The following is a 25,635-nucleotide window of genomic DNA, read 5'->3' as shown; positions in this document are numbered from 1 at the left end:
TATGTTTGAGCTCATAAAGTACTATTTTTCGTGGGAACTCAAGATGATACAATCATGATGTGTTACGTCATGTTAAAGGTCTCGTCGAGATGGTTCATTTGAGTCTTTGATTAAGAAATTTGATCCTCATTGACCGAAGTTATCGAGCTTCAACATGTGAAAAGTCACAAAACTTGTATGTTTGAGCTCATAAAGTACTATTTTTCGTGGAAACTCAAGATGATACAATCATGATGTGTAACGTCATGTTAAAGGTCTCGTCGAGATGGTTCATTTGAGTCTTTAAATAAGAAATTTGATCCTCATTGACCGAAGTTATCGAGCTTCAACATGTGAAAAGTCACAAAAATTGTATGTTTGAGCTCTTTAAGTACTATTTTTCTTTGAAACTCAAGATGATACAATCATGATGTGTAACGTCATGTTAAAGATCTCGTCGAGATGGTTCATTGGAGTCTTTGATTAAGAAATTTGGTCGTCATTGACCGAAGTTATCGAGCTTCAAAATGTGAAAAGTCACAAAACTTGTATGTTTGAGCTCATTAAGTACTATTTTTCTTTGACACTCAAGATGATACAATCATGATGTGTAACGTCATGTTAAAGATCTCGTCGAGATGGTTCATTTGGCTCTTTGATTAAGAAATTTGATCCTCATTGACCGAAGTTATCGAGCTTCAACATGTGAAAAGTCACAAAAATTGTATGTTTGAGCTCATAATGTTCTATTTTTCGTGGAAACTCAAGATGATACAATCATGATGTGTCCCGTTATGTTAAAGATCTCGTCGAGATGGTTCATTTGAGTCTTTGTTTAAGAAATTTGGTCGTCATTGACCGAAGTTATCGAGCTTCAAAATGTGAAAAGTCACAAAACTTGTATGTTTGAGCTCATTAAGTAATATTTTTCTTTGAAACTCAAGATGATACAATCATGATGTGTAACGTCATGTTAAAGATCTCGTCGAGATGGTTCATTGGAGTCTTTGATTAAGAAATTTGGTCGTCATTGACCGAAGTTATCGAGCTTCAACCTGTGAAAAGTCACAAAAATCGTATGTTTGAGCTCATAAAGTACTATTTTTCGTGGAAACTCAAGATGATACAATCATGATGTGTTACGTCATGTTAAAGATCTCGTCGAGATGGTTCATTTGAGACTTTGTTTAGGAAATTTGGTCCTCATTGACCGAAGTTATCGAGCTCCAACATGTGAAAAGTCACAAAAATTGTATGTTTGAGCTCATAAAGTACTATTTTTCGTGGGAACTCAAGATGATACAATCATGATGTGTTACGTCATGTTAAAGGTCTCGTCGAGATGGTTCATTTGAGTCTTTGATTAAGAAATTTGATCCTCATTGACCGAAGTTATCGAGCTTCAACATGTGAAAAGTCACAAAACTTGTATGTTTGAGCTCATAAAGTACTATTTTTCGTGGAAACTCAAGATGATACAATCATGATGTGTAACGTCATGTTAAAGGTCTCGTCGAGATGGTTCATTTGAGTCTTTAAATAAGAAATTTGATCCTCATTGACCGAAGTTATCGAGCTTCAACATGTGAAAAGTCACAAAAATTGTATGTTTGAGCTCATAAAGTTCTATTTTTCGTGGAAACTCAAGATGATACAATCATGATGTGTTACTTCATGTTAAAGATCTCGTCGAGATGGATCATTTGAGTCTTTGATTAAGAAATTTGGTCCTCATTGAACGAAGTTATAGAGCTTCAAAGTGTGAAAAGTCACAAAACTTGTATGTTTGAGCTCATTAACTACTATTTTTCTTTGAAACTCAAGATGATACAAACATGATGTGTATCATTATGTTAAAGATCTCGTCGAGAAGGTTCATTTGAGTCTTTGTTTAAGAAATTTGGTCCTCATTGACCGAAGTTATCGAGCTCCAACATGTGAAAAGTCACAAAAATTGTATGTTTGAGCTCATAAAGTACTATTTTTCGTGGGAACTCAAGATGATACAATCATGATGTGTTACGTCATGTTAAAGGTCTCGTCGAGATGGTTCATTTGAGTCTTTGATTAAGAAATTTGATCCTCATTGACCGAAGTTATCGAGCTTCAACATGTGAAAAGTCACAAAACTTGTATGTTTGAGCTCATAAAGTACTATTTTTCGTGGAAACTCAAGATGATACAATCATGATGTGTAACGTCATGTTAAAGGTCTCGTCGAGATGGTTCATTTGAGTCTTTAAATAAGAAATTTGATCCTCATTGACCGAAGTTATCGAGCTTCAACATGTGAAAAGTCACAAAAATTGTATGTTTGAGCTCTTTAAGTACTATTTTTCTTTGAAACTCAAGATGATACAATCATGATGTGTAACGTCATGTTAAAGATCTCGTCGAGATGGTTCATTGGAGTCTTTGATTAAGAAATTTGGTCGTCATTGACCGAAGTTATCGAGCTTCAAAATGTGAAAAGTCACAAAACTTGTATGTTTGAGCTCATTAAGTACTATTTTTCTTTGACACTCAAGATGATACAATCATGATGTGTAACGTCATGTTAAAGATCTCGTCGAGATGGTTCATTTGGCTCTTTGATTAAGAAATTTGATCCTCATTGACCGAAGTTATCGAGCTTCAACATGTGAAAAGTCACAAAAATTGTATGTTTGAGCTCATAATGTTCTATTTTTCGTGGAAACTCAAGATGATACAATCATGATGTGTCCCGTTATGTTAAAGATCTCGTCGAGATGGTTCATTTGAGTCTTTGTTTAAGAAATTTGGTCGTCATTGACCGAAGTTATCGAGCTTCAAAATGTGAAAAGTCACAAAACTTGTATGTTTGAGCTCATTAAGTAATATTTTTCTTTGAAACTCAAGATGATACAATCATGATGTGTAACGTCATGTTAAAGATCTCGTCGAGATGGTTCATTTGGCTCTTTGATTAAGAAATTTGATCCTCATTGACCGAAGTTATCGAGCTTCAACATGTGAAAAGTCACAAAAATTGTATGTTTGAGCTCATAATGTTCTATTTTTCGTGGAAACTCAAGATGATACAATCATGATGTGTCCCGTTATGTTAAAGATCTCGTCGAGATGGTTCATTTGAGTCTTTGTTTAAGAAATTTGGTCGTCATTGACCGAAGTTATCGAGCTTCAAAATGTGAAAAGTCACAAAACTTGTATGTTTGAGCTCTTTAAGTACTATTTTTCTTTGAAACTCAAGATGATACAATCATGATGTGTAACGTCATGTTAAAGATCTCGTCGAGATGGTTCATTGGAGTCTTTGATTAAGAAATTTGGTCGTCATTGACCGAAGTTATCGAGCTTCAAAATGTGAAAAGTCACAAAACTTGTATGTTTGAGCTCATTAAGTACTATTTTTCTTTGACACTCAAGATGATACAATCATGATGTGTAACGTCATGTTAAAGATCTCGTCGAGATGGTTCATTTGGCTCTTTGATTAAGAAATTTGATCCTCATTGACCGAAGTTATCGAGCTTCAACATGTGAAAAGTCACAAAAATCGTATGTTTGAGCTCATAAAGTTCTATTTTTCGTGGAAACTCAAGATGATACAATCATGATGTGTTACGTCATGTTAAAGATCTCGTCGAGATGGTTCATTTGAGACTTTGTTTAGGAAATTTGGTCCTCATTGACCGAAGTTATCGAGCTTCAACATGTGAAATGTCCCAAAAATTGTATGTTTGAGCTCTTTAAGTACTATTTTTCTTTGGAACTCAAGATGATACAATCATGATGTGTTACGCCATGTTAAAGATCTTGTCGAGATGGTTCATTTGAGTCTTTGTTTAAGAAATTTGGTCCTCATTGACCGAAGTTATCGAGCTCCAACATGTGAAAAGTCACAAAAATTGTATGTTTGAGCTCATAAAGTACTATTTTTCGTGGGAACTCAAGATGATACAATCATGATGTGTTACGTCATGTTAAAGGTCTCGTCGAGATGGTTCATTTGAGTCTTTGATTAAGAAATTTGATCCTCATTGACCGAAGTTATCGAGCTTGAACATGTGAAAAGTCACAAAACTTGTATGTTTGAGCTCATAAAGTACTATTTTTCGTGGAAACTCAAGATGATACAATCATGATGTGTAACGTCATGTTAAAGGTCTCGTCGAGATGGTTCATTTGAGTCTTTAAATAAGAAATTTGATCCTCATTGACCGAAGTTATCGAGCTTCAACATGTGAAAAGTCACAAAAATTGTATGTTTGAGCTCATAAAGTACTATTTTTCGTGGAAACTCAAGATGATACAATCATGATGTGTTACGTCATGTTAAAGATCTCGTCGAGAAGGTTCATTTGAGTCTTTGTTTAAGAAATTTGGTCCTCATTGACCGAAGTTATCGAGCTTCAACATGTGAAAAGTCACAAAAATTGTATGTTTGAGCTCATTAAGTACTATTTTTCGTGGAAACTCAAGATGATACAATCATGATGTGTTACGTCATGTTAAAGATCTCGTCGAGATGGATCATTTGAGTCTTTGATTAAGAAATTTGGTCCTCATTGAACGAAGTTATAGAGCTTCAAAGTGTGAAAAGTCACAAAACTTGTATGTTTGAGCTCATTAAGTACTATTTTTCGTGGAAACTCAAGATGATACAATCATGATGTGTTACTTCATGTTAAAGATCTCGTCGAGATGGATCATTTGAGTCTTTGATTAAGAAATTTGGTCCTCATTGAACGAAGTTATAGAGCTTCAAAGTGTGAAAAGTCACAAAACTTGTATGTTTGACCTCATTAAGTACTATTTTTCTTTGAAACTCAAGATGATACAAACATGATGTGTATCATTATGTTAAAGATCTCGTCGAGAAGGTTCATTTGAGTCTTTGTTTAAGAAATTTGGTCCTCATTGACCGAAGTTATCGAGCTTCAACATGTGAAAAGTCACAAAAATTGTATGTTTGAGCTCTTTAAGTACTATTTTTCTTTTAAACTCAAGATGATACAATCATGATGTGTTACGTCATGTTAAAGATCTCGTCGAGATGGTTAATTTGAGTCTTTGATTAAGAAATTTGGTCCTCATTGACCGAAGTTATCGAGCTTCAACATGTGAAAAGTCACAAAACTTGTATGTTTGAGCTCATAAAGTACTATTTTTCGTGGAAACTCAAGATGATACAATCATGATGTGTTACGTCATGTTAAAGATCTCGTCGAGATGGTTCATTTGAGTCTTTGATTAAGAAATTTGGTCCTCATTGACCGAAGTTATCGAGCTTCAACATGTTAAAAGTCAAAAAATTGTATGTTTGAGCACATTAAGTACTATTTTTCGTGGAAACTCAAGATGATACAATCATGATGTGTTACGTCATGTTAAAGATCTCGTCGAGATGGTTCATTTGAGTCTTTGTTTAAGAAATTTGGTCCTCATTGACCGAAGTTATCGAGCTTCAACATGTGAAAAGTCACAAAAATTGTATGTTTGAGCTCATACAGTACTATTTTCCGTGGGAACTCAAGATGATACAATCATGATGTGTTACGTCATGTTAAAGATCTCGTCGAGATGGTTCATTTGAGACTTTGTTTAAGAAATTTGGTCCTCATTGACCGAAGTTATCGAGCTTCAACATGTGAAATGTCCCAAAAATTGTATGTTTGAGCTCTTTAAGTACTATTTTTCTTTGGAACTCAAGATGATACAATCATGATGTGTTACGCCATGTTAAAGATCTTGTCGAGATGGTTCATTTGAGTCTTTGTTTAAGAAATTTGGTCCTCATTGACCGAAGTTATCGAGCTCCAACATGTGAAAAGTCACAAAAATTGTATGTTTGAGCTCATAAAGTACTATTTTTCGTGGGAACTCAAGATGATACAATCATGATGTGTTACGTCATGTTAAAGGTCTCGTCGAGATGGTTCATTTGAGTCTTTGATTAAGAAATTTGATCCTCATTGACCGAAGTTATCGAGCTTCAACATGTGAAAAGTCACAAAACTTGTATGTTTGAGCTCATAAAGTACTATTTTTCGTGGAAACTCAAGATGATACAATCATGATGTGTAACGTCATGTTAAAGGTCTCGTCGAGATGGTTCATTTGAGTCTTTAAATAAGAAATTTGATCCTCATTGACCGAAGTTATCGAGCTTCAACATGTGAAAAGTCACAAAAATTGTATGTTTGAGCTCTTTAAGTACTATTTTTCTTTGAAACTCAAGATGATACAATCATGATGTGTAACGTCATGTTAAAGATCTCGTCGAGATGGTTCATTGGAGTCTTTGATTAAGAAATTTGGTCGTCATTGACCGAAGTTATCGAGCTTCAAAATGTGAAAAGTCACAAAACTTGTATGTTTGAGCTCATTAAGTACTATTTTTCTTTGACACTCAAGATGATACAATCATGTTGTGTAACGTCATGTTAAAGATCTCGTCGAGATGGTTCATTTGGCTCTTTGATTAAGAAATTTGATCCTCATTGACCGAAGTTATCGAGCTTCAACATGTGAAAAGTCACAAAAATTGTATGTTTGAGCTCATAATGTTCTATTTTTCGTGGAAACTCAAGATGATACAATCATGATGTGTCCCGTTATGTTAAAGATCTCGTCGAGATGGTTCATTTGAGTCTTTGTTTAAGAAATTTGGTCGTCATTGACCGAAGTTATCGAGCTTCAAAATGTGAAAAGTCACAAAACTTGTATGTTTGAGCTCATTAAGTAATATTTTTCTTTGAAACTCAAGATGATACAATCATGATGTGTAACGTCATGTTAAAGATCTCGTCGAGATGGTTCATTGGAGTCTTTGATTAAGAAATTTGGTCGTCATTGACCGAAGTTATCGAGCTTCAACCTGTGAAAAGTCACAAAAATCGTATGTTTGAGCTCATAAAGTACTATTTTTCGTGGAAACTCAAGATGATACAATCATGATGTGTTACGTCATGTTAAAGATCTCGTCGAGATGGTTCATTTGAGACTTTGTTTAGGAAATTTGGTCCTCATTGACCGAAGTTATCGAGCTCCAACATGTGAAAAGTCACAAAAATTGTATGTTTGAGCTCATAAAGTACTATTTTTCGTGGGAACTCAAGATGATACAATCATGATGTGTTACGTCATGTTAAAGGTCTCGTCGAGATGGTTCATTTGAGTCTTTGATTAAGAAATTTGATCCTCATTGACCGAAGTTATCGAGCTTCAACATGTGAAAAGTCACAAAACTTGTATGTTTGAGCTCATAAAGTACTATTTTTCGTGGAAACTCAAGATGATACAATCATGATGTGTAACGTCATGTTAAAGGTCTCGTCGAGATGGTTCATTTGAGTCTTTAAATAAGAAATTTGATCCTCATTGACCGAAGTTATCGAGCTTCAACATGTGAAAAGTCACAAAAATTGTATGTTTGAGCTCATAAAGTTCTATTTTTCGTGGAAACTCAAGATGATACAATCATGATGTGTTACTTCATGTTAAAGATCTCGTCGAGATGGATCATTTGAGTCTTTGATTAAGAAATTTGGTCCTCATTGAACGAAGTTATAGAGCTTCAAAGTGTGAAAAGTCACAAAACTTGTATGTTTGAGCTCATTAACTACTATTTTTCTTTGAAACTCAAGATGATACAAACATGATGTGTATCATTATGTTAAAGATCTCGTCGAGAAGGTTCATTTGAGTCTTTGTTTAAGAAATTTGGTCCTCATTGACCGAAGTTATCGAGCTCCAACATGTGAAAAGTCACAAAAATTGTATGTTTGAGCTCATAAAGTACTATTTTTCGTGGGAACTCAAGATGATACAATCATGATGTGTTACGTCATGTTAAAGGTCTCGTCGAGATGGTTCATTTGAGTCTTTGATTAAGAAATTTGATCCTCATTGACCGAAGTTATCGAGCTTCAACATGTGAAAAGTCACAAAACTTGTATGTTTGAGCTCATAAAGTACTATTTTTCGTGGAAACTCAAGATGATACAATCATGATGTGTAACGTCATGTTAAAGGTCTCGTCGAGATGGTTCATTTGAGTCTTTAAATAAGAAATTTGATCCTCATTGACCGAAGTTATCGAGCTTCAACATGTGAAAAGTCACAAAAATTGTATGTTTGAGCTCTTTAAGTACTATTTTTCTTTGAAACTCAAGATGATACAATCATGATGTGTAACGTCATGTTAAAGATCTCGTCGAGATGGTTCATTGGAGTCTTTGATTAAGAAATTTGGTCGTCATTGACCGAAGTTATCGAGCTTCAAAATGTGAAAAGTCACAAAACTTGTATGTTTGAGCTCATTAAGTACTATTTTTCTTTGACACTCAAGATGATACAATCATGATGTGTAACGTCATGTTAAAGATCTCGTCGAGATGGTTCATTTGGCTCTTTGATTAAGAAATTTGATCCTCATTGACCGAAGTTATCGAGCTTCAACATGTGAAAAGTCACAAAAATTGTATGTTTGAGCTCATAATGTTCTATTTTTCGTGGAAACTCAAGATGATACAATCATGATGTGTCCCGTTATGTTAAAGATCTCGTCGAGATGGTTCATTTGAGTCTTTGTTTAAGAAATTTGGTCGTCATTGACCGAAGTTATCGAGCTTCAAAATGTGAAAAGTCACAAAACTTGTATGTTTGAGCTCATTAAGTAATATTTTTCTTTGAAACTCAAGATGATACAATCATGATGTGTAACGTCATGTTAAAGATCTCGTCGAGATGGTTCATTGGAGTCTTTGATTAAGAAATTTGGTCGTCATTGACCGAAGTTATCGAGCTTCAACCTGTGAAAAGTCACAAAAATCGTATGTTTGAGCTCATAAAGTACTATTTTTCGTGGAAACTCAAGATGATACAATCATGATGTGTTACGTCATGTTAAAGATCTCGTCGAGATGGTTCATTTGAGACTTTGTTTAGGAAATTTGGTCCTCATTGACCGAAGTTATCGAGCTCCAACATGTGAAAAGTCACAAAAATTGTATGTTTGAGCTCATAAAGTACTATTTTTCGTGGGAACTCAAGATGATACAATCATGATGTGTTACGTCATGTTAAAGGTCTCGTCGAGATGGTTCATTTGAGTCTTTGATTAAGAAATTTGATCCTCATTGACCGAAGTTATCGAGCTTCAACATGTGAAAAGTCACAAAACTTGTATGTTTGAGCTCATAAAGTACTATTTTTCGTGGAAACTCAAGATGATACAATCATGATGTGTAACGTCATGTTAAAGGTCTCGTCGAGATGGTTCATTTGAGTCTTTAAATAAGAAATTTGATCCTCATTGACCGAAGTTATCGAGCTTCAACATGTGAAAAGTCACAAAAATTGTATGTTTGAGCTCATAAAGTTCTATTTTTCGTGGAAACTCAAGATGATACAATCATGATGTGTTACTTCATGTTAAAGATCTCGTCGAGATGGATCATTTGAGTCTTTGATTAAGAAATTTGGTCCTCATTGAACGAAGTTATAGAGCTTCAAAGTGTGAAAAGTCACAAAACTTGTATGTTTGAGCTCATTAACTACTATTTTTCTTTGAAACTCAAGATGATACAAACATGATGTGTATCATTATGTTAAAGATCTCGTCGAGAAGGTTCATTTGAGTCTTTGTTTAAGAAATTTGGTCCTCATTGACCGAAGTTATCGAGCTTCAACATGTGAAAAGTCACAAAAATTGTATGTTTGAGCTCTTTAAGTACTATTTTTCTTTTAAACTCAAGATGATACAATCATGATGTGTTACGTCATGTTAAAGATCTCGTCGAGATGGTTAATTTGAGTCTTTGATTAAGAAATTTGGTCCTCATTGACCGAAGTTATCGAGCTTCAACATGTGAAAAGTCACAAAAATCGTATGTTTGAGCTCATAAAGTTCTATTTTTCGTGGAAACTCAAGATGATACAATCATGATGTGTTACGTCATGTTAAAGATCTCGTCGAGATGGTTCATTTGAGACTTTGTTTAGGAAATTTGGTCCTCATTGACCGAAGTTATCGAGCTTCAACATGTGAAATGTCCCAAAAATTGTATGTTTGAGCTCTTTAAGTACTATTTTTCTTTGGAACTCAAGATGATACAATCATGATGTGTTACGCCATGTTAAAGATCTTGTCGAGATGGTTCATTTGAGTCTTTGTTTAAGAAATTTGGTCCTCATTGACCGAAGTTATCGAGCTCCAACATGTGAAAAGTCACAAAAATTGTATGTTTGAGCTCATAAAGTACTATTTTTCGTGGGAACTCAAGATGATACAATCATGATGTGTTACGTCATGTTAAAGGTCTCGTCGAGATGGTTCATTTGAGTCTTTGATTAAGAAATTTGATCCTCATTGACCGAAGTTATCGAGCTTGAACATGTGAAAAGTCACAAAACTTGTATGTTTGAGCTCATAAAGTACTATTTTTCGTGGAAACTCAAGATGATACAATCATGATGTGTAACGTCATGTTAAAGGTCTCGTCGAGATGGTTCATTTGAGTCTTTAAATAAGAAATTTGATCCTCATTGACCGAAGTTATCGAGCTTCAACATGTGAAAAGTCACAAAAATTGTATGTTTGAGCTCATAAAGTACTATTTTTCGTGGAAACTCAAGATGATACAATCATGATGTGTTCCGTTATGTTAAAGATCTCGTCGAGATGGTTCATTTGAGTCTTTGATTAAGAAATTTGGTCCTCATTGACCGAAGTTATCGAGCTTCAACCTGTGAAATGTCACAAAAATTGTATGTTTGAGCTCATAAAGTACTATTTTTCGTGGAAACTCAAGATGATACAATCATGATGTGTAACGTCATGTTAAAGGTCTCGTCGAGATGGTTCATTTGAGTCTTTATTTAAGAAATTTGGTCCTCATTGACCGAAGTTATCGAGCTTCAAAATGTGAAAAGTCACAAAACTTGTATGTTTGAGCTCTTTAAGTACTATTTTTCATGGAAACTCAAGATGATACAATCATGATGTGTAACGTCATTTTAAAGGTCTCGTCGAGATGGTTCATTTGAGTCTTTGTTTAAGAAATTTGGTCCTCATTGAACGAAGTTATAGAGCTTCAACATGTGAAAAGTCACAAAAATTGTATGTTTGAGCTCATAAAGTACTATTTTTCGTGGAAACTCAAGATGATACAATCATGATGTGTTACGTCATGTTAAAGATCTCGTCGAGAAGGTTCATTTGAGTCTTTGTTTAAGAAATTTGGTCCTCATTGACCGAAGTTATCGAGCTTCAACATGTGAAAAGTCACAAAAATTGTATGTTTGAGCTCATTAAGTACTATTTTTCGTGGAAACTCAAGATGATACAATCATGATGTGTTACGTCATGTTAAAGATCTCGTCGAGATGGATCATTTGAGTCTTTGATTAAGAAATTTGGTCCTCATTGAACGAAGTTATAGAGCTTCAAAGTGTGAAAAGTCACAAAACTTGTATGTTTGAGCTCATTAAGTACTATTTTTCGTGGAAACTCAAGATGATACAATCATGATGTGTTACTTCATGTTAAAGATCTCGTCGAGATGGATCATTTGAGTCTTTGATTAAGAAATTTGGTCCTCATTGAACGAAGTTATAGAGCTTCAAAGTGTGAAAAGTCACAAAACTTGTATGTTTGACCTCATTAAGTACTATTTTTCTTTGAAACTCAAGATGATACAAACATGATGTGTATCATTATGTTAAAGATCTCGTCGAGAAGGTTCATTTGAGTCTTTGTTTAAGAAATTTGGTCCTCATTGACCGAAGTTATCGAGCTTCAACATGTGAAAAGTCACAAAAATTGTATGTTTGAGCTCTTTAAGTACTATTTTTCGTGGAAACTCAAGATGATACAATCATGATGTGTTACGTCATGTTAAAGATCTCGTCGAGATGGTTAATTTGAGTCTTTGATTAAGAAATTTGGTCCTCATTGACCGAAGTTATCGAGCTTCAACATGTGAAAAGTCACAAAACTTGTATGTTTGAGCTCATAAAGTACTATTTTTCGTGGAAACTCAAGATGATACAATCATGATGTGTTACGTCATGTTAAAGATCTCGTCGAGATGGTTCATTTGAGTCTTTGATTAAGAAATTTGGTCCTCATTGACCGAAGTTATCGAGCTTCAACATGTTAAAAGTCAAAAAATTGTATGTTTGAGCACATTAAGTACTATTTTTCGTGGAAACTCAAGATGATACAATCATGATGTGTTACGTCATGTTAAAGATCTCGTCGAGATGGTTCATTTGAGTCTTTGTTTAAGAAATTTGGTCCTCATTGACCGAAGTTATCGAGCTTCAACATGTGAAAAGTCACAAAAATTGTATGTTTGAGCTCATACAGTACTATTTTCCGTGGGAACTCAAGATGATACAATCATGATGTGTATCATTATGTTAAAGATCTCGTCGAGAAGGTTCATTTGAGTCTTTGTTTAAGAAATTTGGTCCTCATTGACCGAAGTTATCGAGCTTCAACATGTGAAAAGTCACAAAAATTGTATGTTTGAGCTCATTAAGTACTATTTTTCGTGGAAACTCAAGATGATACAATCATGATGTGTTACGTCATGTTAAAGATCTCGTCGAGATGGTTCATTTGAGACTTTGTTTAGGAAATTTGGTCCTCATTGACCGAAGTTATCGAGCTTCAACATGTGAAATGTCCCAAAAATTGTATGTTTGAGCTCTTTAAGTACTATTTTTCTTTTAAACTCAAGATGATACAATCATGATGTGTTACGTCATGTTAAAGATCTCGTCGAGATGGTTAATTTGAGTCTTTGATTAAGAAATTTGGTCCTCATTGACCGAAGTTATCGAGCTTCAACATGTGAAAAGTCACAAAAATCGTATGTTTGAGCTCATAAAGTTCTATTTTTCGTGGAAACTCAAGATGATACAATCATGATGTGTTACGTCATGTTAAAGATCTCGTCGAGATGGTTCATTTGAGACTTTGTTTAGGAAATTTGGTCCTCATTGACCGAAGTTATCGAGCTTCAACATGTGAAATGTCCCAAAAATTGTATGTTTGAGCTCTTTAAGTACTATTTTTCTTTGGAACTCAAGATGATACAATCATGATGTGTTACGCCATGTTAAAGATCTTGTCGAGATGGTTCATTTGAGTCTTTGTTTAAGAAATTTGGTCCTCATTGACCGAAGTTATCGAGCTCCAACATGTGAAAAGTCACAAAAATTGTATGTTTGAGCTCATAAAGTACTATTTTTCGTGGGAACTCAAGATGATACAATCATGATGTGTTACGTCATGTTAAAGGTCTCGTCGAGATGGTTCATTTGAGTCTTTGATTAAGAAATTTGATCCTCATTGACCGAAGTTATCGAGCTTGAACATGTGAAAAGTCACAAAACTTGTATGTTTGAGCTCATAAAGTACTATTTTTCGTGGAAACTCAAGATGATACAATCATGATGTGTAACGTCATGTTAAAGGTCTCGTCGAGATGGTTCATTTGAGTCTTTAAATAAGAAATTTGATCCTCATTGACCGAAGTTATCGAGCTTCAACATGTGAAAAGTCACAAAAATTGTATGTTTGAGCTCATAAAGTACTATTTTTCGTGGAAACTCAAGATGATACAATCATGATGTGTTCCGTTATGTTAAAGATCTCGTCGAGATGGTTCATTTGAGTCTTTGATTAAGAAATTTGGTCCTCATTGACCGAAGTTATCGAGCTTCAACCTGTGAAATGTCACAAAAATTGTATGTTTGAGCTCATAAAGTACTATTTTTCGTGGAAACTCAAGATGATACAATCATGATGTGTAACGTCATGTTAAAGGTCTCGTCGAGATGGTTCATTTGAGTCTTTATTTAAGAAATTTGGTCCTCATTGACCGAAGTTATCGAGCTTCAAAATGTGAAAAGTCACAAAACTTGTATGTTTGAGCTCTTTAAGTACTATTTTTCATGGAAACTCAAGATGATACAATCATGATGTGTAACGTCATTTTAAAGGTCTCGTCGAGATGGTTCATTTGAGTCTTTGTTTAAGAAATTTGGTCCTCATTGAACGAAGTTATAGAGCTTCAACATGTGAAAAGTCACAAAAATTGTATGTTTGAGCTCATAAAGTACTATTTTTCGTGGAAACTCAAGATGATACAATCATGATGTGTTACGTCATGTTAAAGATCTCGTCGAGAAGGTTCATTTGAGTCTTTGTTTAAGAAATTTGGTCCTCATTGACCGAAGTTATCGAGCTTCAACATGTGAAAAGTCACAAAAATTGTATGTTTGAGCTCATTAAGTACTATTTTTCGTGGAAACTCAAGATGATACAATCATGATGTGTTACGTCATGTTAAAGATCTCGTCGAGATGGATCATTTGAGTCTTTGATTAAGAAATTTGGTCCTCATTGAACGAAGTTATAGAGCTTCAAAGTGTGAAAAGTCACAAAACTTGTATGTTTGAGCTCATTAAGTACTATTTTTCGTGGAAACTCAAGATGATACAATCATGATGTGTTACTTCATGTTAAAGATCTCGTCGAGATGGATCATTTGAGTCTTTGATTAAGAAATTTGGTCCTCATTGAACGAAGTTATAGAGCTTCAAAGTGTGAAAAGTCACAAAACTTGTATGTTTGACCTCATTAAGTACTATTTTTCTTTGAAACTCAAGATGATACAAACATGATGTGTATCATTATGTTAAAGATCTCGTCGAGAAGGTTCATTTGAGTCTTTGTTTAAGAAATTTGGTCCTCATTGACCGAAGTTATCGAGCTTCAACATGTGAAAAGTCACAAAAATTGTATGTTTGAGCTCTTTAAGTACTATTTTTCTTTTAAACTCAAGATGATACAATCATGATGTGTTACGTCATGTTAAAGATCTCGTCGAGATGGTTAATTTGAGTCTTTGATTAAGAAATTTGGTCCTCATTGACCGAAGTTATCGAGCTTCAACATGTGAAAAGTCACAAAACTTGTATGTTTGAGCTCATAAAGTACTATTTTTCGTGGAAACTCAAGATGATACAATCATGATGTGTTACGTCATGTTAAAGATCTCGTCGAGATGGTTCATTTGAGTCTTTGATTAAGAAATTTGGTCCTCATTGACCGAAGTTATCGAGCTTCAACATGTTAAAAGTCAAAAAATTGTATGTTTGAGCACATTAAGTACTATTTTTCGTGGAAACTCAAGATGATACAATCATGATGTGTTACGTCATGTTAAAGATCTCGTCGAGATGGTTCATTTGAGTCTTTGTTTAAGAAATTTGGTCCTCATTGACCGAAGTTATCGAGCTTCAACATGTGAAAAGTCACAAAAATTGTATGTTTGAGCTCATACAGTACTATTTTCCGTGGGAACTCAAGATGATACAATCATGATGTGTTACGTCATGTTAAAGATCTCGTCGAGATGGTTCATTTGAGACTTTGTTTAAGAAATTTGGTCCTCATTGACCGAAGTTATCGAGCTTCAACATGTGAAATGTCCCAAAAATTGTATGTTTGAGCTCTTTAAGTACTATTTTTCTTTGGAACTCAAGATGATACAATCATGATGTGTTACGCCATGTTAAAGATCTTGTCGAGATGGTTCATTTGAGTCTTTGTTTAAGAAATTTGGTCCTCATTGACCGAAGTTATCGAGCTCCAACATGTGAAAAGTCACAAAAATTGTATGTTTGAGCTCATAAAGTACTATTTTTCGTGGGAACTCAAGATGATACAATCATGATGTGTTACGTCATGTTAAAGGTCTCGTCGAGATGGTTCATTTGAGTCTTTGATTAAGAAATTTGATCCTCATTGACCGAAGTTATCGAGCTTCAACATGTGAAAAGTCACAAAACTTGTATGTTTGAGCTCATAAAGTACTATTTTTCGTGGAAACTCAAGATGATACAATCATGATGTGTAACGTCATGTTAAAGGTCTCGTCGAGATGGTTCATTTGAGTCTTTAAATAAGAAATTTGATCCTCATTGACCGAAGTTATCGAGCTTCAACATGTGAAAAGTCACAAAAATTGTATGTTTGAGCTCTTTAAGTACTATTTTTCTTTGAAACTCAAGATGATACAATCATGATGTGTAACGTCATGTTAAAGATCTCGTCGAGATGGTTCATTGGAGTCTTTGATTAAGAAATTTGGTCGTCATTGACCGAAGTTATCGAGCTTCAAAATGTGAAAAGTCACAAAACTTGTATGTTTGAGCTCATTAAGTACTATTTTTCTTTGACACTCAAGATGATACAATCATGATGTGTAACGTCATGTTAAAGATCTCGTCGAGATGGTTCATTTGGCTCTTTGATTAAGAAATTTGATCCTCATTGACCGAAGTTATCGAGCTTCAACATGTGAAAAGTCACAAAAATTGTATGTTTGAGCTCATAATGTTCTATTTTTCGTGGAAACTCAAGATGATACAATCATGATGTGTCCCGTTATGTTAAAGATCTCGTCGAGATGGTTCATTTGAGTCTTTGTTTAAGAAATTTGGTCGTCATTGACCGAAGTTATCGAGCTTCAACATGTGAAAAGTCACAAAAATTGTATGTTTGAGCTCATACAGTACTATTTTCCGTGGGAACTCAAGATGATACAATCATGATGTGTATCATTATGTTAAAGATCTCGTCGAGAAGGTTCATTTGAGTCTTTGTTTAAGAAATTTGGTCCTCATTGACCGAAGTTATCGAGCTTCAACATGTGAAAAGTCACAAAAATCGTATGTTTGAGCTCATAAAGTTCTATTTTTCGTGGAAACTCAAGATGATACAATCATGATGTGTTACGTCATGTTAAAGATCTCGTCGAGATGGTTCATTTGAGACTTTGTTTAGGAAATTTGGTCCTCATTGACCGAAGTTATCGAGCTTCAACATGTGAAATGTCCCAAAAATTGTATGTTTGAGCTCTTTAAGTACTATTTTTCTTTGGAACTCAAGATGATACAATCATGATGTGTTACGCCATGTTAAAGATCTTGTCGAGATGGTTCATTTGAGTCTTTGTTTAAGAAATTTGGTCCTCATTGACCGAAGTTATCGAGCTCCAACATGTGAAAAGTCACAAAAATTGTATGTTTGAGCTCATAAAGTACTATTTTTCGTGGGAACTCAAGATGATACAATCATGATGTGTTACGTCATGTTAAAGGTCTCGTCGAGATGGTTCATTTGAGTCTTTGATTAAGAAATTTGATCCTCATTGACCGAAGTTATCGAGCTTGAACATGTGAAAAGTCACAAAACTTGTATGTTTGAGCTCATAAAGTACTATTTTTCGTGGAAACTCAAGATGATACAATCATGATGTGTAACGTCATGTTAAAGGTCTCGTCGAGATGGTTCATTTGAGTCTTTAAATAAGAAATTTGATCCTCATTGACCGAAGTTATCGAGCTTCAACATGTGAAAAGTCACAAAAATTGTATGTTTGAGCTCATAAAGTACTATTTTTCGTGGAAACTCAAGATGATACAATCATGATGTGTTCCGTTATGTTAAAGATCTCGTCGAGATGGTTCATTTGAGTCTTTGATTAAGAAATTTGGTCCTCATTGACCGAAGTTATCGAGCTTCAACCTGTGAAATGTCACAAAAATTGTATGTTTGAGCTCATAAAGTACTATTTTTCGTGGAAACTCAAGATGATACAATCATGATGTGTAACGTCATGTTAAAGGTCTCGTCGAGATGGTTCATTTGAGTCTTTATTTAAGAAATTTGGTCCTCATTGACCGAAGTTATCGAGCTTCAAAATGTGAAAAGTCACAAAACTTGTATGTTTGAGCTCTTTAAGTACTATTTTTCATGGAAACTCAAGATGATACAATCATGATGTGTAACGTCATTTTAAAGGTCTCGTCGAGATGGTTCATTTGAGTCTTTGTTTAAGAAATTTGGTCCTCATTGAACGAAGTTATAGAGCTTCAACATGTGAAAAGTCACAAAAATTGTATGTTTGAGCTCATAAAGTACTATTTTTCGTGGAAACTCAAGATGATACAATCATGATGTGTTACGTCATGTTAAAGATCTCGTCGAGAAGGTTCATTTGAGTCTTTGTTTAAGAAATTTGGTCCTCATTGACCGAAGTTATCGAGCTTCAACATGTGAAAAGTCACAAAAATTGTATGTTTGAGCTCATTAAGTACTATTTTTCGTGGAAACTCAAGATGATACAATCATGATGTGTTACGTCATGTTAAAGATCTCGTCGAGATGGATCATTTGAGTCTTTGATTAAGAAATTTGGTCCTCATTGAACGAAGTTATAGAGCTTCAAAGTGTGAAAAGTCACAAAACTTGTATGTTTGAGCTCATTAAGTACTATTTTTCGTGGAAACTCAAGATGATACAATCATGATGTGTTACTTCATGTTAAAGATCTCGTCGAGATGGATCATTTGAGTCTTTGATTAAGAAATTTGGTCCTCATTGAACGAAGTTATAGAGCTTCAAAGTGTGAAAAGTCACAAAACTTGTATGTTTGACCTCATTAAGTACTATTTTTCTTTGAAACTCAAGATGATACAAACATGATGTGTATCATTATGTTAAAGATCTCGTCGAGAAGGTTCATTTGAGTCTTTGTTTAAGAAATTTGGTCCTCATTGACCGAAGTTATCGAGCTTCAACATGTGAAAAGTCACAAAAATTGTATGTTTGAGCTCTTTAAGTACTATTTTTCTTTTAAACTCAAGATGATACAATCATGATGTGTTACGTCATGTTAAAGATCTCGTCGAGATGGTTAATTTGAGTCTTTGATTAAGAAATTTGGTCCTCATTGACCGAAGTTATCGAGCTTCAACATGTGAAAAGTCACAAAACTTGTATGTTTGAGCTCATAAAGTACTATTTTTCGTGGAAACTCAAGATGATACAATCATGATGTGTTACGTCATGTTAAAGATCTCGTCGAGATGGTTCATTTGAGTCTTTGATTAAGAAATTTGGTCCTCATTGACCGAAGTTATCGAGCTTCAACATGTTAAAAGTCAAAAAATTGTATGTTTGAGCACATTAAGTACTATTTTTCGTGGAAACTCAAGATGATACAATCATGATGTGTTACGTCATGTTAAAGATCTCGTCGAGATGGTTCATTTGAGTCTTTGTTTAAGAAATTTGGTCCTCATTGACCGAAGTTATCGAGCTTCAACATGTGAAAAGTCACAAAAATTGTATGTTTGAGCTCATACAGTACTATTTTCCGTGGGAACTCAAGATGATACAATCATGATGTGTTACGTCATGTTAAAGATCTCGTCGAGATGGTTCATTTGAGACTTTGTTTAAGAAATTTGGTCCTCATTGACCGAAGTTATCGAGCTTCAACATGTGAAATGTCCCAAAAATTGTATGTTTGAGCTCTTTAAGTACTATTTTTCTTTGGAACTCAAGATGATACAATCATGATGTGTTACGCCATGTTAAAGATCTTGTCGAGATGGTTCATTTGAGTCTTTGTTTAAGAAATTTGGTCCTCATTGACCGAAGTTATCGAGCTCCAACATGTGAAAAGTCACAAAAATTGTATGTTTGAGCTCATAAAGTACTATTTTTCGTGGGAACTCAAGATGATACAATCATGATGTGTTACGTCATGTTAAAGGTCTCGTCGAGATGGTTCATTTGAGTCTTTGATTAAGAAATTTGATCCTCATTGACCGAAGTTATCGAGCTTCAACATGTGAAAAGTCACAAAACTTGTATGTTTGAGCTCATAAAGTACTATTTTTCGTGGAAACTCAAGATGATACAATCATGATGTGTAACGTCATGTTAAAGGTCTCGTCGAGATGGTTCATTTGAGTCTTTAAATAAGAAATTTGATCCTCATTGACCGAAGTTATCGAGCTTCAACATGTGAAAAGTCACAAAAATTGTATGTTTGAGCTCTTTAAGTACTATTTTTCTTTGAAACTCAAGATGATACAATCATGATGTGTAACGTCATGTTAAAGATCTCGTCGAGATGGTTCATTGGAGTCTTTGATTAAGAAATTTGGTCGTCATTGACCGAAGTTATCGAGCTTCAAAATGTGAAAAGTCACAAAACTTGTATGTTTGAGCTCATTAAGTACTATTTTTCTTTGACACTCAAGATGATACAATCATGATGTGTAACGTCATGTTAAAGATCTCGTCGAGATGGTTCATTTGGCTCTTTGATTAAGAAATTTGATCCTCATTGACCGAAGTTATCGAGCTTCAACATGTGAAAAGTCACAAAAATTGTATGTTTGAGCTCATAATGTTCTATTTTTCGTGGAAACTCAAGATGATACAATCATGATGTGTCCCGTTATGTTAAAGATCTCGTCGAGATGGTTCATTTGAGTCTTTGTTTAAGAAATTTGGTCGTCATTGACCGAAGTTATCGAGCTTCAAAATGTGAAAAGTCACAAAACTTGTATGTTTGAGCTCATAAAGTACTATTTTTCGTGGAAACTCAAGATGATACAATCATGATGTGTTACGTCATGTTAAAGATCTCGTCGAGATGGTTCATTTGAGACTTTGTTTAGGAAATTTGGTCCTCATTGACCGAAGTTATCGAGCTCCAACATGTGAAAAGTCACAAAAATTGTATGTTTGAGCTCATAAAGTACTATTTTTCGTGGGAACTCAAGATGATACAATCATGATGTGTTACGTCATGTTAAAGGTCTCGTCGAGATGGTTCATTTGAGTCTTTGATTAAGAAATTTGATCCTCATTGACCGAAGTTATCGAGCTTCAACATGTGAAAAGTCACAAAACTTGTATGTTTGAGCTCATAAAGTACTATTTTTCGTGGAAACTCAAGATGATACAATCATGATGTGTAACGTCATGTTAAAGGTCTCGTCGAGATGGTTCATTTGAGTCTTTAAATAAGAAATTTGATCCTCATTGACCGAAGTTATCGAGCTTCAACATGTGAAAAGTCACAAAAATTGTATGTTTGAGCTCATAAAGTTCTATTTTTCGTGGAAACTCAAGATGATACAATCATGATGTGTTACTTCATGTTAAAGATCTCGTCGAGATGGATCATTTGAGTCTTTGATTAAGAAATTTGGTCCTCATTGAACGAAGTTATAGAGCTTCAAAGTGTGAAAAGTCACAAAACTTGTATGTTTGAGCTCATTAACTACTATTTTTCTTTGAAACTCAAGATGATACAAACATGATGTGTATCATTATGTTAAAGATCTCGTCGAGAAGGTTCATTTGAGTCTTTGTTTAAGAAATTTGGTCCTCATTGACCGAAGTTATCGAGCTTCAACATGTGAAAAGTCACAAAAATTGTATGTTTGAGCTCTTTAAGTACTATTTTTCTTTTAAACTCAAGATGATACAATCATGATGTGTTACGTCATGTTAAATATCTCGTCGAGATGGTTAATTTGAGTCTTTGATTAAGAAATTTGGTCCTCATTGACCGAAGTTATCGAGCTTCAACATGTGAAAAGTCACAAAAATCGTATGTTTGAGCTCATAAAGTTCTATTTTTCGTGGAAACTCAAGATGATACAATCATGATGTGTTACGTCATGTTAAAGATCTCGTCGAGATGGTTCATTTGAGACTTTGTTTAGGAAATTTGGTCCTCATTGACCGAAGTTATCGAGCTTCAACATGTGAAATGTCCCAAAAATTGTATGTTTGAGCTCTTTAAGTACTATTTTTCTTTGGAACTCAAGATGATACAATCATGATGTGTTACGCCATGTTAAAGATCTTGTCGAGATGGTTCATTTGAGTCTTTGTTTAAGAAATTTGGTCCTCATTGACCGAAGTTATCGAGCTCCAACATGTGAAAAGTCACAAAAATTGTATGTTTGAGCTCATAAAGTACTATTTTTCGTGGGAACTCAAGATGATACAATCATGATGTGTTACGTCATGTTAAAGGTCTCGTCGAGATGGTTCATTTGAGTCTTTGATTAAGAAATTTGATCCTCATTGACCGAAGTTATCGAGCTTGAACATGTGAAAAGTCACAAAACTTGTATGTTTGAGCTCATAAAGTACTATTTTTCGTGGAAACTCAAGATGATACAATCATGATGTGTAACGTCATGTTAAAGGTCTCGTCGAGATGGTTCATTTGAGTCTTTAAATAAGAAATTTGATCCTCATTGACCGAAGTTATCGAGCTTCAACATGTGAAAAGTCACAAAAATTGTATGTTTGAGCTCATAAAGTTCTATTTTTCGTGGAAACTCAAGATGATACAAACATGATGTGTATCATTATGTTAAAGATCTCGTCGAGAAGGTTCATTTGAGTCTTTGTTTAAGAAATTTGGTCCTCATTGACCGAAGTTATCGAGCTTCAACATGTGAAAAGTCACAAAAATTGTATGTTTGAGCTCTTTAAGTACTATTTTTCTTTTAAACTCAAGATGATACAATCATGATGTGTTACGTCATGTTAAAGATCTCGTCGAGATGGTTCATTTGGCTCTTTGATTAAGAAATTTGATCCTCATTGACCGAAGTTATCGAGCTTCAACATGTGAAAAGTCACAAAAATTGTATGTTTGAGCTCATAATGTTCTATTTTTCGTGGAAACTCAAGATGATACAATCATGATGTGTCCCGTTATGTTAAAGATCTCGTCGAGATGGTTCATTTGAGTCTTTGTTTAAGAAATTTGGTCGTCATTGACCGAAGTTATCGAGCTTCAAAATGTGAAAAGTCACAAAACTTGTATGTTTGAGCTCATAAAGTACTATTTTTCGTGGAAACTCAAGATGATACAATCATGATGTGTTACGTCATGTTAAAGATCTCGTCGAGATGGTTCATTTGAGACTTTGTTTAGGAAATTTGGTCCTCATTGACCGAAGTTATCGAGCTCCAACATGTGAAAAGTCACAAAAATTGTATGTTTGAGCTCATAAAGTACTATTTTTCGTGGGAACTCAAGATGATACAATCATGATGTGTTACGTCATGTTAAAGGTCTCGTCGAGATGGTTCATTTGAGTCTTTGATTAAGAAATTTGATCCTCATTGACCGAAGTTATCGAGCTTCAACATGTGAAAAGTCACAAAACTTGTATGTTTGAGCTCATAAAGTACTATTTTTCGTGGAAACTCAAGATGATACAATCATGATGTGTAACGTCATGTTAAAGGTCTCGTCGAGATGGTTCATTTGAGTCTTTAAATAAGAAATTTGATCCTCATTGACCGAAGTTATCGAGCTTCAACATGTGAAAAGTCACAAAAATTGTATGTTTGAGCTCATAAAGTTCTATTTTTCGTGGAAACTCAAGATGATACAATCATGATGTGTTACTTCATGTTAAAGATCTCGTCGAGATGGATCATTTGAGTCTTTGATTAAGAAATTTGGTCCTCATTGAACGAAGTTATAGAGCTTCAAAGTGTGAAAAGTCACAAAACTTGTATGTTTGAGCTCATTAACTACTATTTTTCTTTGAAACTCAAGATGATACAAACATGATGTGTATCATTATGTTAAAGATCTCGTCGAGAAGGTTCATTTGAGTCTTTGTTTAAGAAATTTGGTCCTCATTGACCGAAGTTATCGAGCTTCAACATGTGAAAAGTCACAAAAATTGTATGTTTGAGCTCTTTAAGTACTATTTTTCTTTTAAACTCAAGATGATACAATCATGATGTGTTACGTCATGTTAAATATCTCGTCGAGATGGTTAATTTGAGTCTTTGATTAAGAAATTTGGTCCTCATTGACCGAAGTTATCGAGCTTCAACATGTGAAAAGTCACAAAAATCGTATGTTTGAGCTCATAAAGTTCTATTTTTCGTGGAAACTCAAGATGATACAATCATGATGTGTTACGTCATGTTAAAGATCTCGTCGAGATGGTTCATTTGAGACTTTGTTTAGGAAATTTGGTCCTCATTGACCGAAGTTATCGAGCTTCAACATGTGAAATGTCCCAAAAATTGTATGTTTGAGCTCTTTAAGTACTATTTTTCTTTGGAACTCAAGATGATACAATCATGATGTGTTACGCCATGTTAAAGATCTTGTCGAGATGGTTCATTTGAGTCTTTGTTTAAGAAATTTGGTCCTCATTGACCGAAGTTATCGAGCTCCAACATGTGAAAAGTCACAAAAATTGTATGTTTGAGCTCATAAAGTACTATTTTTCGTGGGAACTCAAGATGATACAATCATGATGTGTTACGTCATGTTAAAGGTCTCGTCGAGATGGTTCATTTGAGTCTTTGATTAAGAAATTTGATCCTCATTGACCGAAGTTATCGAGCTTGAACATGTGAAAAGTCACAAAACTTGTATGTTTGAGCTCATAAAGTACTATTTTTCGTGGAAACTCAAGATGATACAATCATGATGTGTAACGTCATGTTAAAGGTCTCGTCGAGATGGTTCATTTGAGTCTTTAAATAAGAAATTTGATCCTCATTGACCGAAGTTATCGAGCTTCAACATGTGAAAAGTCACAAAAATTGTATGTTTGAGCTCATAAAGTTCTATTTTTCGTGGAAACTCAAGATGATACAAACATGATGTGTATCATTATGTTAAAGATCTCGTCGAGAAGGTTCATTTGAGTCTTTGTTTAAGAAATTTGGTCCTCATTGACCGAAGTTATCGAGCTTCAACATGTGAAAAGTCACAAAAATTGTATGTTTGAGCTCTTTAAGTACTATTTTTCTTTTAAACTCAAGATGATACAATCATGATGTGTTACGTCATGTTAAAGATCTCGTCGAGATGGTTAATTTGAGTCTTTGATTAAGAAATTTGGTCCTCATTGACCGAAGTTATCGAGCTTCAACATGTGAAAAGTCACAAAACTTGTATGTTTGAGCTCATAAAGTACTATTTTTCGTGGAAACTCAAGATGATACAATCATGATGTGTTACGTCATGTTAAAGATCTCGTCGAGATGGTTCATTGGAGTCTTTGATTAAGAAATTTGGTCGTCATTGACCGAAGTTATCGAGCTTCAACATGTGAAAAGTCACAAAAATTGTATGTTTGAGCTCATAAAGTTCTATTTTTCGTGGAAACTCAAGATGATACAATCATGATGTGTAACGTCATGTTAAAGATCTCGTCGAGATGGTTCATTTGAGTCTTTGATTAAGAAATTTGGTCCTCATTGAACGAAGTTATAGAGCTTCAAAGTGTGAAAAGTCACAAAATTGTATGTTTGAGCTCATTAAGTACTATTTTTCGTGGGAACTCAAGATGATACAATCATGATGTGTTACGTCATGTTAAAGGTCTCGTCGAGATGGTTCATTTGAGTCTTTGATTAAGAAATTTGATCCTCATTGACCGAAGTTATCGAGCTTCAACATGTGAAAAGTCACAAAACTTGTATGTTTGAGCTCATAAAGTACTATTTTTCGTGGAAACTCAAGATGATACAATCATGATGTGTAACGTCATGTTAAAGGTCTCGTCGAGATGGTTCATTTGAGTCTTTAAATAAGAAATTTGATCCTCATTGACCGAAGTTATCGAGCTTCAACATGTGAAAAGTCACAAAAATTGTATGTTTGAGCTCATAAAGTTCTATTTTTCGTGGAAACTCAAGATGATACAATCATGATGTGTTACTTCATGTTAAAGATCTCGTCGAGATGGATCATTTGAGTCTTTGATTAAGAAATT

Source organism: Euwallacea fornicatus, unplaced genomic scaffold, assembly GCF_040115645.1.
Source record: "Euwallacea fornicatus isolate EFF26 unplaced genomic scaffold, ASM4011564v1 scaffold_40, whole genome shotgun sequence".
NCBI lineage: Eukaryota > Metazoa > Arthropoda > Insecta > Coleoptera > Curculionidae > Euwallacea > Euwallacea fornicatus.
Note: the sequence above shows the minus strand (reverse complement) of the source record.